Source organism: Ranitomeya variabilis, chromosome 6, assembly GCF_051348905.1.
Source record: "Ranitomeya variabilis isolate aRanVar5 chromosome 6, aRanVar5.hap1, whole genome shotgun sequence".
In the NCBI taxonomy this organism is placed as follows: Eukaryota; Metazoa; Chordata; class Amphibia; order Anura; family Dendrobatidae; genus Ranitomeya; species Ranitomeya variabilis.
The window spans coordinates 369751298-369766080 of record NC_135237.1 but is presented as its reverse complement, the minus strand read 5'-3'; the positions used below and the strand labels follow the sequence as shown (position 1 = coordinate 369766080).

The window sequence follows — 14783 nt, the reverse complement described above, 5'->3', positions numbered from 1 at the left end:
TCATGTAAATTATACAGCACCAGGAAACGAATAATCTCCTGGTGATCCGGATTGATACGCATGGTTACTTGTGTCCAGTATTGTGGTTTATTATTAGCCAATGGGGTGGAGTCAATCCCCTTCAGAGGAATAAGAGTCTCCAAAGGCTCTAAATCAAAACCACAACGATTGGCAAAGGACCAATCCATAAGACTCAGAGCGGCGCCAGAGTCAACATAGGCGTCCGTGGCAATGGATGACAAAGAGCAAATCAGGGTTACAGACAAAATAAACTTAGACTGAATGGTGCCAATGGAAACAGACTTATCAAGCTTCTTTGTACGCCTAGAGCATGCTGATATCACATGAGTAGAATCCCCACAATAGAAACACAATCCATTCTTCCGTCTAAAATTCTGTCGCTCGCTCCTGGACAGAATTCTATCACACTGCATACTTTCTGGCGTCTTTTCCATAGACACCGCCAGATGGTGCACCGGTTTGCGCTCCCGCAGACGCCTATCAATCTGAATAGCCATTGTCATGGACTCATTCAGACCTGCAGGCAAAGGGAACCCCACCATAACATCCTTAACGGCATCAGAGAGACCTTCTCTGAAAGTGCCGCCAAGGCGCACTCATTCCACTGAGTAAGCACAGACCATTTACGGAATTTTTGGCAGAAAACTTCAGCTTCGTCTTGCCCCTGAGATAGTGCCATCAAAGTTTTTTCTGCCTGAAGTTCCAAATGAGGTTCCTCATAAAGCAAGCCCAAGGCCAGAAAAAACGCATCCACATCGCGTAACGCAGGATCCCCTGCTGGCAATGAGAAGGCCCAATCTTGAGGGTCACCCCTGAGCAAGGAAATCACAATCCTAACCTGCTGAGCAGGGTCTCCAGCTGAACGAGACTTCAGGGACAAATAAAGCTTACAATTATTTCGGAAATTCTGGAAGCTAGCTCTATTCCCTGTGAAGAACTCCGGCAAAGGAATTCTCGGCTCAGATACCGGAGCATGTACCACAAAATCTTGTAAATTTTGTACTTTCGTGATGAGATTATTCAAACCCGCAGTTACACTCTGGAGATCCATTATTGTAAGGTGCACACAGAGCATACAGAGATTAGGAGGAGAGAGAGAAAAAAGACTGCAGCAAGGCAGACTGGAGGAAAAAAAAAAAAAAAAAAAAATTCCAGCAGACTTCTTATAACTCTCCTTTCTCAACCTGGGTCTTTAACACTTTATGGGCCGGTCAAACTGTCATGATCTCTGCAGGCAGAGATCATAGCAAGCCTATAGAGGGACAAGCTCTCGGAAGATGGAACTATACTGACCATGAACTAAGCCTGCCGCGCAACTAGAAATAGCCAGGTAGCATTTCCTATTTATCGCTAGATGCCCAGCTCTGGCCTAAGACCTAAATAGCTAGCAGAGGGAAATATAAGACCTGGCTCACCTCTAGAGAAATATTCCAAAGAAGACAGTAGCCCCCCACATATAATGACGGTGAGTTCAGATGAAACAACAAACGCAGCAGGAAAATAGTCTTAGCAAATTTGAGGTCCGCTTACTAGATAGCAGAAGACAGATAGTATACTTTCATGGTCAGCAGAAAAACACTAACAAAACACCATCCAGAGATTACCTTAAACTCTGGCATTAACTCATAACGCCAGAGTAGCAATCCCTGATCAACGAGAGCTTTCCAGACACAGTAACAAAACTTCAGCTGTGAACTGGAACAAATAGGCAAAACAAAACATGGACAAAAGTCCAACTTATCTAGTAGTTGTCTAGAAGCAGGAACAAGCACTGAGAGGCATCAGATAACATTGTTGACCGGCAAGAAACCACCAGAGAAATGAGCTTAAATAGCGACACCCACTACTGATGGAACCAGGTGAAACAGGAAAGAGGATGACAAGTCCAATTCCACAAGCGGCCACCGGGGGAGCCCAGAATCCAAATTCACAACACGCACCACTACAGCATCACCACTACCATCATTCATCATATCTATCATTGTACGCCCCTCGGCAGGGTCACGGACTGGGCCTAGCCACTGTGACAACCCCAGAGCAGAGACTCACAGGCCCGTTACCGGGTACTCCTCGGCCCTGCGGCAGTGGGGGCGCTACAACTTGGCGTCACGAACAGGATCTACTTAAGCCTGAGGAATCAGGTCATGTGTGCCTTGGAACTGTGATTTGTTGTGCTTGGACTGTACTTTATTACAAAGACTGTGCTGCGCCATTTACCGCCAAAATCTGCCGCCAGTATAGCGCTGAGGAGAGCGCAGGAGAAGAAGAGGGGTGTGGAGTGGGCGTAGGCAAGCTGGAGAGCGCGAACAACAATGGCCGCCCAGTCTAAATATTTCTGCACTGTGAGGACGTGTCCGTCAGCAGCGGAGATCCGCCTCCTGATCCTCAATGGAGGGCGGAGATCGAGAAAACGACACCGCCCACGAAGGAGAGAGCGGGAAAAAGACCAGGAAGTGACCCACGTGGAGGACGCCATGGCCAGCAGCTCCGAACCCGACAGTGGGGTTGAAGTGGAAGTTTCCCCCAGCTACCCGGATGAGCACAGCAGCCCGTTCTCCGTGGACAGCACCGAACTCCTGCGAGTCGAGATGGAGAGCTTGCTCGACCAGCTCCTTCAGCTGAACATGAAGGCCCAGGCTCCGCACCAGGCAGCGTCGGAAGAAGGTCCTCAGGCGCCGGATCCTGCACCGTTACTGGAGCAGCCGCTGAGATCCTCGCTGACACCGCCGGAGGAACCCGCCGCGGAGGAGGAACCTGCATCGGCTGGTGAGTCCGCCGACCCCATCCCGCTGGCCGAGGGTTTGCTGGTGGGTCCAGTAGCAGCACCACCTCTCCCGGGAACCTATAAACTCCAACGCCTGCTACCATGGGAGGAAGCCACGGACATGGAACACCGTATGCGAGCCCCAATCGCCCCCACTCCCCTGCTGTGTGAGGTCCACGCGGAGCGCACAGTGTGCCGCTGGGTGAACCCCGGATCCAATCTTATGGGGTTCCCCGGGGTGGAGACCGAGGAGGGAGAGATGGTGCAGGCCCTAAGCTGGGAAGAATATCATGTCCAGCTAGAGCAGCAGTGGAAGGAAAAAGAAAAAAGTACCAGGCCGGGCTGGAGGCCTACCATCGAAAAGACTTGGCGGTCAAGGACCGGGCCCGCAAAGACCCCACTGCTCACCAGGCCCTGCGCAGGCAGGGCATCATCACCACCTTCAAGCTCCGTGGGGGCTTTATCAAAGAACCGGGTCTGTATGCGGAGGTGTTTGTGAACCGGAGGGATGTTGAGTCGCACCTCAGGGAGGGCCACCCCGGCCGGGATCTCTATCCGGGGGATGAAGTCTCATACACCAGGCACTTTGGGGAAAAAGGGTGGTTTGCCCTGAATGTCGACAAGGAGCCAACCCCTACGATGCCTCCGATTAGGATGCCAGTGAAGCTGACCCCTGTAGCAAAGGTGTCCCCTTGCGGTCAGCCCGTGGTCGTGGCCAGGACCACCGAAGACACCCCCACGTGCACTATGGTCAAGACCACGACATGCAGCATTGTCACCTCCACCACCCTCGTGGCCAAGGAGGCACCTCTCTTGGTGGGTGGTGCCCGTGCTGCTGCGGAGCTGAAGACTGTGGGTACACAGACCCCCAGATGGGACGACAGACCCCCTTATGCAGTACCAGGCGGCTCGCAATACCCAAAGGGGTTGCCCCCGCCGGTGCTGCCTCCCGGTTGGTTTGAGTAAATGTCTCAGTATTCTGCACATGTAAATAGTTCTTTAACTGTTTGTTCGTTTCCTGTTTTGCTAAACCCGTCTAGGGTTAACTCTTAAAGGGATCCCTTTGTTGACCCGGGATCCCTATTGCTTTTTGGTTGTTTTTCCCCTTTTTGTTTCCTGTTGGAAAGAACTGCCGCAATCATGAACAGCGCATGATACAAACTTTTTGTAAATAGTTTGCACCTTATTAAAGGTGCTCCCTACTGGTTTTACTTAAAGAAGGACTCTTTGTGAAGATACCACACTGGATCCTTTACTGAGTATGGACTGGTAGCTTGAGAAGATATGCTACCTCATAGAGACTTGGTCCCCTCTTAAAGGGGGTGATCATTTGTTGCACTTAAATGTGATATTGCTTTAAGACAGGTGGCAATAATGTTTTGACGAAAGAAAGTGATGATAGTGTCTACATGAGAAAGTTATATGTATCCAACTAGTTAATTGTAAAGAAATACTGATAATGCTGATAGACAACGAGGATAGAAGGTGAACCCTGAGTCCTCCTAGGAGCCATATAGAAATGGCTCAGTACTCTTAAACTGAAAGTAATGTTATGCTCTATACTGTGTATAGTAGTTGAAAAGGCAGTAGGCCCGGGCTGAACGGGGCGGTCCTGTAACAGAAAGGAGAGGCAGAAGGTCTGGTGCCGTTAGGACAGGCGCTCCTGCAGATTTAAAGTAGGAGAATGAAAAAGTTAAATTGCCTTATAATGTGATTATAAGAAGGTCTTTAGTGGATTCAGAGTGTATGTCCTTAAAGGCAATGTTAAATTATTGTTCAACAATTTTGCACTTAGTAGAATACCCGGTTGGGTAAAAGCAAGTTATTTATAGCATGTTGCTATGACATTTAACCATGTTTGTAACGTTCAAGTGTCCTCACCTCCCATAAAGGGAAGCTCTGTTTAAATATGCTTATTGTTATTGCACTCAACAAAACTGTATGTCTTTTTGCTAACTTGTATTGTTGTTTTCTTCCCAGTCCCGGAGTACTGTGTTTAACCAGGGGGGAGTGCAGCGCCCCAGAGTCCTGGTCGTTGCAGTACTGTGGCTCCGCCACTAAGGGGAGCTATGGTGCGTCTGATGGCACTGAAGGAGTTCATCGGATCAGGTATCACAGACACCAATACATTTCACAGCCGGGCCTCCGGGGGGAGCTAAGGGTTCTATTCACTAGGCCACTCCCCACCATAGTGGGTAAACTGGGGGTCAGGCAGGAAGTTAGATGAGAAAGCTGACTGGGTTGGAACCAGGCAACACCTTGTGGCAGAGGGTGTTGTGGGGGAAGATACAGTAGGGTCTCTGTCAGGGGTGGGATCCTGACAGACGCTTGGCAACTTGAACGAACGTATCGGGACCGTGCCTGCTCAGGATAGCGGCGGTGCCCAAGGAAGGACGAGAAGCGAGATAGATTGTGCTGAGTGAGAAACGAGATCAAGCATTAGGAGAATACCAGTAGGGGTCGTGCTGTAAGACCGAAGCAACACCCTACTGAGGCGCACTACCGGTGGCCGGAACGCCGAGAGGGTATTTCAACATCCAGCTTCACGCAATACTCTAAACAGCGGCAGGACAGTCAGTCTAAGGCGGGCTGTCTAACTTAAATCACCTATGCAGTCTTGGGGGGCAACTTGTGGAGAGGGGCGACTCTAGGGTCCCGGAAGAGCTCCGAGCCTACCCGTCAAACGGGTGCCGTCCCAACCAGAACATCAGGGAGGGATGGAGGATTAGCAGAACATCATCTAATCGAGTTGTGAGGGAACTTAAGAAACAGACACAACAGTTGTGGGGACTTTCTGTAAGCACAGCAGGGAAGGACCGCAACACATAGCGCTAGAAGGAAGGCACAGATTTCCACCTGCTAAGAGAACTCTGGAGGTGCCATTGGACCGGCCGGACTTGCGCAGCCTGGTTATCCAGATTCTGGACTGAGGACCCAGAGATCTTCAGTAAAGAGGTAAAGAGACTGCAACCTGGTGTCCTCGTTATTTACTGCACCGCACCACTACAGCATCACCACTACCATCATTCATCATATCTGTCATTTTACGCCCCTCGGCAGGGTCACGGACTGGGCCTAGCCACCGTGACAACCCCAGAGCAGAGACTCACAGGCCCGTTACCGGGTACTCCTCGGCCCTGCGGCAGTGGGGGCGCTACAGAATCACTCAGACCGGAAGGCGTGGGAAACCCCACCATAACATCTTTAACGGATTCAGAAAGACCCTTTCTGAAAATTGCCGCCAAAGCATCATCATTCCATTTAGTCAACACAGACCATTTTCTAAATTTCTGACAATACAATTCTGCCGCCTCTTGACCCTGAGACAGGGCCAACAAGGTTTTCTCCGCTTGATCCACAGAATTCGGTTCATCATATAATAATCCTAAAGCCTGAAAAAAGGAATCTACATTAAGCAAGGCCGGATTCCCAGATTCCAGGGAAAATGCCCAATCCTGTGGATCGCCACGCAGCAGGGAGATGACAATTTTAACCTGCTGAATGGAATCACTGGAGGATCGCGGTCTCACAGCAAAAAACAGTTTACAATTGTTTTTAAAACCCAAAAATTTGGACCTATCACCAAAAAACAAATCAGGAGTAGGAATCTTCGGCTCTAAAGCAGGAGTCTGAACAATATAATCAGAAATATCCTGTACCCTGGCAGCAAGCTGGTCTACACGAGAAGCTAATTCCTGAACATCCATGCTGGCACAAGACTCCTCAGCCACCCATAAATAAAGAGGGAAGAGAAGACAAAACAGACTGCAGAAAAAAAATGGCTCAACACCTTTCTTCCCTTCTTCTGAGATGCATTTAACTCATTATTGGCCAGTTGTAATCTATGAAGACCATGAATTATTGTGCTGGAGGTCAAACTCCACCAATCATTTATGGTCGAGGTCTTCAAACTTGAGGTCCCTGAGAACACTGTTATGATCCGGTGAATTTGGAGCCGCATGAAAACTTTCTCTGGAGTCGGTGGAAGCTGTACTGACCGCAAATCCTGAACTAACACCGCAACTAGAAGTAGCCGTGGGGTGTGCCTAACAAACCCTAGACACCTCGACACAGCCGGAGAACTAAATACCCCTATAGATGGAAATAGGAATGCTAACTTGCCTCAGAGCAGACCCCCAAAGGATAGGCAGCCCCCCACGAATAATGACTGTGAGTAGGAGAAGAATAGACACACGCAGGTAGAAAACAGGATTTAGCAAAAGAGGCCACTCTAGCTAAATAGGAAAGGATAGGACAGATTACTAGGCGGTCAGTATTAAAACCCTTCCAAAAATATCCACAACAGATAATACAAAAAGTTCCACAATCTAACTAAAGACATGGAATGTATATCTGCCACTCCAGAGAATCCAGCAAGACTGAGAAAATACTGACACAATCTAAGCTGGACAAGAAAACACAAAGAATAGCACTGAATTGTGAAGCACACAGCATGTGTGCCACAGGAAAAAAAACAGACACTTATCTTTGCTGATTTGGCAGAAAGACAGGAGGAACCAGGCAGAGGTCCAACACCTCCCAACAACAATTGACAACTGTCAAGGACTAATGAATCCTGCACACCTAAATACCCCAGTCAGAACTGCAATCAGCAGACACACCTGACCAGGACTGCAACCCAGGGACAACTGCATTACTACCTACTACCACCGGAGGGAACCCAAAAGCAGAAATCACAATACCGACCTATCCATCAATGTCAATAGCTGCTCACTTTCCCCAGTCCTGCACGCTCGGTGCCTCGGGATGATCCTTGACTCTGCCCTCTCTTTCAAGCCACATATCCAAGCCCTTGCCTTCTGCTGATTCCAACTCAAAAACATTTCCCAGATCCGTGCATTCCTTGACCATGAAACCACAAAAACACTAGTGCATGCCTTTATCATCTCCTGCCTCAACTACTGCAACCTCCCACTCTCTGGCCTCCCCTCTAGCACTGCTCAAAAATAGAAAGGGAACACTAAAATACCACATCCTAGATATCACTGAATGAAATATTCCAGTTGTAAATCTTTATTCATTACATAGTGGAATGTGTTGAGAACAATAAAACATAAAAATTATCAACGTAAATCACAACTAATATCCCACAGAGGTCTGGAGTTGGAATGATGCTCAAAATCAAAGTGGAAAATGAAGTTAAAGACTGATCCAACTTCAGTGGAAATGCCTCAAGACAAGGAAATGATGCTTAGTAGTGTGTGTGGCCTCCACATGCTTGTATGACCTCCCTACAATGCCTGGGCATGCTGCTGATGAGGCGCCTGGTGGTCTCCTGAGGGATCTCCTCCCAGATCTGGACTAAAGTATCCGCCAACTCTTGGAGAGTCTGGTGCAACGTGACAGTGGATGGTGAGAGACATGATGTCTCAGATGTGTTCAATCGGATTCAAGTCTGGGGAATGAGCGGGCCAGTCCATAGCTTCAGTGCCTTCATCTTGCAAGAACTGCTGACAGACTCTAGCCACATGAGGTCTGGCATAGTCCTGCATTAGGAGGAACCCAGGGCCAGCCGCATCAGCATATGGTCTCACAAGGGGTCTGAGGCTCTCATTTCGGTACCTAATGGCAGTCAGGCTACCTCTGGCGAGCACATGGAGGGCTATGCGACCCTCCAAAGAAATGCCACACCATTACTGACCCACTGCCAAACTGGTCATGCTGAAGGATGTTGCAGGCAGCAGATCACTCTCCATGGCATCTCCAGCCTCTGTCACATGTGCTCAGTGTGTACCTGCTTTCATCTGTGAAGAGCACAGGGCGCCAGTGGTGAATTTGCCAATCCTGCTGTTCTGTGGCAAATGCCAAACGTCTTGCATGGTGTTGGGCTGTGAGCACAACCCCCGTCTGTGGACGGCGGGCACTCAGACCATTCTCATGGAGTCGGTTTCTAACCATTTGTGCAGACACATGCACATTTGTGGCCTGCTGGAGGTCATTTTGCAGGGCTCTGGCAGTGCTCCTCCTGTTCCTCCTTGCACAAAGGCTATGGTAGTGGTCCTGCCGCTGGGTTGTTGCCCTCCTACGGCCCCCTCCACATCTCCTGGTGTACTGGCCTATCTCCTTGGTAGTGCCTTCAGCCTCTGGACACTAAACTGACAGACATAGCAAACCTTCTTGCCACAGCTCACAGTAATAAGCCTATATAATATGACACGTCACTCCTTCTGTAGGTAAGGTGCGCGGAAAAGGTTAACCAACCCTTATATCCCAAACGAGTACAAAATCCCGGCACTCAATGAAAAATAATTGTAATTTTTATTTATTCATATATTTCACGTAAATCAATAACGTTTCGGTCTCCCGACCTTCATCAGACTCCGGTACAAAAATGAAAGAGAAAACATGATATCATAACTGCTGATAACAATTCATGTACAATTTTTCATAACAGACAATGTCCCAATTACCCAATTAATGTCACTGCATTTCATTATGCTGTAATGGATCACGTTCATAAGCAAGATTCTCTCTCATATAACCACATAGTAATAAACAGCAAAAATAGAAATAAAAATGAAAATGAAAATAAATGAACATATATAGGTCATGAAATATCAGTCCCTATTCCTTAGATACCAAGATAGTCCCACTAAAGAGAGTAACGAAGGCAATTAGCTTACCAGTAAATGCAGAAACAGAAAAAACCGACCCGTTGTATATGTGACTCAAGTTGGAGTTCTATGTAAAGAAAAAGTGCAAAATAAGAGAAAAGACACATAAGTAGGAGGGCGTAAATAGAGGCATACTAAAGGTGAGCTTACCGCAAAAAAGTCCGGTGGTAGAGATATGTACTGACCGCCAACAAGCGGCTTGTGGAATGCCTGCATACCCATCCCCTATTGCGCCCGTTTTAAATAGTTCCCAGCCCGGAAGTGACGGCAAGAAAGTGCCTGGACCGCTCAGTGAGATGCAAAAGAAGACGGCGCCACCGGAAGTACGTCACCACATTGTGTCAGAGGTTACATCATCTCTGTGGAACGCAAATATGGAACGTGGAAGTACACCGCCGATCTGAAGGTGAAGAACAAAGGTTCCAATCCGCGGTGAATCGGGATATTCAGCGCTGGAGAGTGCAGACCAGGTAAAGTATAGTGTGAAAATAGAATTAATTCGCCACCTAAAAAATAAGGAAAAAACAATTAAAACTCATATAATAAACATACAACTGGTATTATATTTCTATATTTATTAATATAGCAACCATCAACCTGATTTCACTTTATATCATGGACAAATATGGTGCCACCCAAATATCTCATTTTACGTATTAACAGGACATGATGAATAAGTCTGACCTTCAAAAAAATTATTTAAAATTTTTTTTAATTTGCCAGCCTCAGTGTAAGGAGAACAAAAAAAAATCAATCAAAATTACCATATTTATATATCCCATATAAAATTAAAGATCTTAATAGAAAAGACCTGTGAGATTATAATCCCAATTTAATCCTTTGGGTTCTAGAGTCTGCAAATAATGTATCCAAAAGGCCTCCCTATAGAGAAGTTTTTTATTTATGTCACCTCCTCTCCGATTCAGAGAGACCTGCTCAAGTACTAGAAACCGTAGTTGTGTAACTGAATGTCCTGCTTCACGGAAATGGCACGGGATAGGGAGATGATATTTCCCACAATGGATATCCGATTTATGATGTGAGATGCGGTCCTTAATAGCCTGGGTAGTTTCACCTACATAAATTTTACCGCAAGGGCATTTTATGGCATATATCACTTGCTTAGAATTACACGTAAAAAAGCCCCGTATAGAAATATCAGTCCCCGTTAAGGGATGAGAGATTTTTGGACCTTTCAGTACATTCGCACATTGTGCACATTGTAAACAAGGGAAAGTCCCTTTTCGCGGTGTGTGTAAGAAAGTCTGACGCGAAATATTAGAGCGAGAACCAATGTCTGCCCTTACAACCTTATTTCTCAGGTTACTCGGCCATCTGAAACATGGCAGAAAAGGTACCTGAAATTCAGGTACTTCCGGAAAACTCTCACGTAAAATGTGCCAATGTTTACGGATCTTATGATGAAATTTATACATATACGGGTGGAAAGTGTGTACAAAAGCGATCCTTGAAGAGGATCTTGGTTCTCTAATTGAACTTACATTATTTCGGCATTGCCGCAATGTACGTGATGGATAGCCCCTCTGTGAGAATTTCTCCTCCATTTCATTTAGACGTTGAGAGCATAGTTTTGGATCACTAACAATTCTACGTACTCTCTCAAACTGTGAGCAGGGAATCGATTTTTTTACGGCTCTAGGATGACAACTCTGATAGAGTAAAAGGTTATTCCGATCTGTCTCTTTAACATAAAGATCAACCATTAATGTACCATCAGATTGTTGAATGATCATGGTGTCCAAAAAATTGATTTTAGTAGAATTGTAATTTAGTGTCATGTCGGACGCTATTCAGACCAGGTCGTTCGACAGACAGCGGTAATTCCGCTTTTGACCACTATGTGCTCATTGGCGTCGGCTAGATTTTATCTAGCTGGTTCGGGGTTAATTTACCTGATGCTCGGATTGGAAGCTGGGCCATGCCCACTGCCTTTAAATAGTTCTCCTGAACATTGGGCGTCGCCGATTATAGCTTCTGTCTTGTGCATTGTTATCTTGGTCTGGAGTGGTGAGCTAGTAGTTGGAGTATCGTTGCTGGTTGTGTATTTCCCTTTGTCTTATTTACTCCTTCCTATATTTGTATTTATTTTGCCCTGCGCATTTATAGTGTATTCCTGAGTAACTGCGGCGTGGTGTATATTTTCCGTTATCCTTGTCTGTGCTAACTGTGGGTATTGGTGTATTATCTTTCCACTGGGTGGTGGGCAGTGGTTTCAGCCTAGGGTTGAAACAGGAGACAGGGCGAGGGTCAAGGCCTAGACATGCACACCATCAGTGTAAACTCTAGGTAGAGGGTCAGTCAGGATTTCCCTAGTCTGAGGGAAATTGCAGGGGCCCGGGTTATTAGCTCTTGCCCACCTAGTCTCCCCATGACATTTAGTGTGAAAGAAAGTTCAGGCCATACTGCATTAATTTGATCAAAAAATCTATACAAGCTCTCACATGATACCCTCCACAGACAGAACACATCGTCGATGTATCTACGCCACAATATGCAATGGGATTGATAAAGTGCATTACTATATATATAGTCGGACTCGAAGGTAGCCATAAAACAATTTGCATAAGGTGGGGCCACATTGGACCCCATTGCCGAGCCTTGTACCTGGACATAAAAAGTGTTCTCAAATAAAAAGACATTTTCGGTCAATACAAGTTGTAATAGATCTAATAGAAAAGATATCACCTTCGGATCTTTTTGGGAGTCTTTTAAGAGTCGTTCTGTCGCTCTGATACCCTTTGTGTGTTCTATGGAAGTATATAAATTATTAACATCTAAAGTAACTAAAAGAGTACCCTCTGGGAGTTTGCCTAATCCCCTAATTACACTCAAAAAAGCCCCTGTGTCCAATAGGAAAGCCGGTGTATTCTTGATCAGGGGTGTCAAAACCTCTAATAGAATAGACAATGGTGATAAAATTGAGTCTGTTGACGCTACTATTGGCCTTCCCAGGGGTCTTTCTAGGTTCTTATGGATTTTAGGCAATACATAAAAAACAGGAGTGATTGGATGTTCATTCGTTAGAAACTCTTTAGTCTTTTTGTCTGTAATATGTGACGATAATGCTCTCTCTAGGGTTGATGTTATTTTATCCCTAACGGATAACGTGGGATTACTCGTAAGTGGTAAGTATACATCTCTATTCGCTAGTTGGGATAAAATTTCTGAGCGATAGAATGAATGATCCATAATCACTATCGCGCCCCCTTTATCAGCCGGCTTTGTAACTTTATCCTCAATGAGTGTTTTCAAGGCAATATATTCAGCTGGTTCTAAATTAGATCGATAAGTAAGATCACCTCTAATGATATGTTTACGATAATCCGAAACTTCTCTCTCAATTAGTGTAATAAATGTTTCCACTGGTGGATTATTTTTCGGAGGAGAAAAATTACTCCGTACTTTTAAACCTAGATCCTTCAAATTAATGGGTGTCATTTGATTCGCCAATGGATTCGTGGTGACTGCTATTTGCTCAGAGAAATAAGCTTTCAATCGTATATTTCTATAAAATCTCTGTAAGTCAATATCAAATTGGAAAGAGTTAAACCGATACGTTGGACAAAAGGACAGGCCCTTCTGTAACAACCGTAATTGTGACCCGCCAAGAGATTTTTGTGATATATTCACAACTAGATTCGACTGATTACCTGAGATCTCGTGTTCATGACATGACGGTTTATGTCTAAAGCACTGGCCCCCCCTCCTCGTCCTTTTCTTAGATTGTGCTTCCGGCCGGAACCTAAAAAAGATTGGTTGTAGTCCGCACGTTCGTTGTCCGAACTTGAGACTGAAGATCCATCTGTGTGCCTGTAACTCCGATAATTTCGACAGAAGGAGGATCTTTGCCATCTGTAAACTCTTTTCTGTAAGTAGTCTTGAGTATCACGTATAAATTTCTGTCGTTTTCGTTTCTCTGTTTCTTTCTTAAAGTTGTCCACATTTTCCTTTGTGCGAGTTTTCACTGTATCAAATTCTTCCTTTGGTAATGAGTCTTTCAACTGCGTTTCAACACTGCAGACTTTTTCTTGACTATTCTTAACTTCTTTATTAAGGTGATCCAATGTTAAAGTCATCAGATCTACCGAACATTTATTCAGTATCTGTTCAAATTTAGAGCAGAACTCTGAATTGTCCTGGAATAATGTCGGTCGTAATGATACACGTAGGCCTCTTGGAATACGTTGGGTTTTGATATATTCCGCAATGGTAATGCTATGGAGTTCTAGACTGACCAAATGTCGGGATTCTCTCTCCAGGTCACGTGATTTGAACTCACTACCTGAGACTTGCAGGAACTCACTAGATGCTGTGACTTGTGAGACAATATTAGCTACTTCCGTCTCACTATAAGAAAAACCAATCGTAGACATAATCCACTTAAATTATGATAGATCCAAGGACAAAAAAATTCAAATAAGTCCAAAACAGTTTTTTCAAAAAAATAAAAGTATCAGAAAGCAAAGGTGCTCGTGTAAAAAGGCAAAATACAGTCTATATAATCTGACACGTCACTCCTTCAGTAGGTAAGGTGCGCGGAAAAGGGTAACCAACCCTTATATCCCAAATGAGTACAAAATCCCGGCACTCAATGAAAAATAATTGTAATTTTTATTTATTCATATATTTCACGTAAATCAATAACGTTTCGGTCTCCCGACCTTCATCAGACTACAGTACAAAAATTAAAGAGAAAACATGATATCATAACTGCTGATAACAATTCATGTACAATTTATCATAACAGACAATGTCCCAATTAATGTCACTGCATTTCATTATGCTATAATGGATCACGTTCATAAGCAAGATTCTCTCTCATATAACCACATAGTAATAAACAGCAAAAATAGAAATAAAAATAAAAATGAAAATAAATGAACATATATAGGTCATGAAATATCAGTCCCTATTCCTTAGATACCAAGATAGTCCCACTAAAGAGAGTAAAGAAGGCAATGAGCTTACCAGTAAGTGCAGAAACAGAAAAAACCGACCCGCTGTATATGTGACTCCAGTTGGAGTTCTATGTAAAGAAAAAGTGCAAAATAAGAGAAAAGACACATAAGTATGAGGGCGTAAATAGAGGCATACTAAAGGTGAGCTTACCGCAAAAAAGTCCGGTGGTAGAGATATGTACTGACCGCCAACAAGCGGCTTGTGGAATGCCTGCATACCCATCCCCTATTGCGCCCGTTTTAAATAGTTCCCAGCCCAGAAGTGACGGCAAGAAAGTGCCTGGACCGCTCAGTGAGACGCAAAAGAAGACGGCGCCACCGGAAGTACGTCACCACATTGTGTCAGAGGTCACATCACCGCTGTGGAACGCAAATATGGAACGC

General features: G+C 45.3%; 2 protein-coding genes across 7 annotated transcripts in view; one reads left to right on the top strand and one right to left on the bottom strand.

The window, feature by feature from the left end:
- Positions 1–14783, top strand: part of KCNG2 (potassium voltage-gated channel modifier subfamily G member 2) — a 423062-nt gene that overhangs the window by 78439 nt on the left and 329840 nt on the right. For 2 of the 6 annotated variants that reach the window (XM_077270042.1, XM_077270039.1), the window contains one exon: positions 13164–13309. The exons of 3 other annotated variants lie outside the window; for them this stretch is intronic. The gene's annotated coding sequence lies outside the window, so the exon portion shown is untranslated. Of the gene's footprint in view, positions 1–12514; positions 12567–13163; positions 13310–14783 lie in introns of those variants that run through there. One more of the 6 variants, XM_077270040.1, reaches the window with a different exon arrangement.
- Positions 1–14783, bottom strand: part of LOC143782527 (uncharacterized) — a 504307-nt gene that overhangs the window by 409567 nt on the left and 79957 nt on the right. The window lies entirely within an intron of this gene.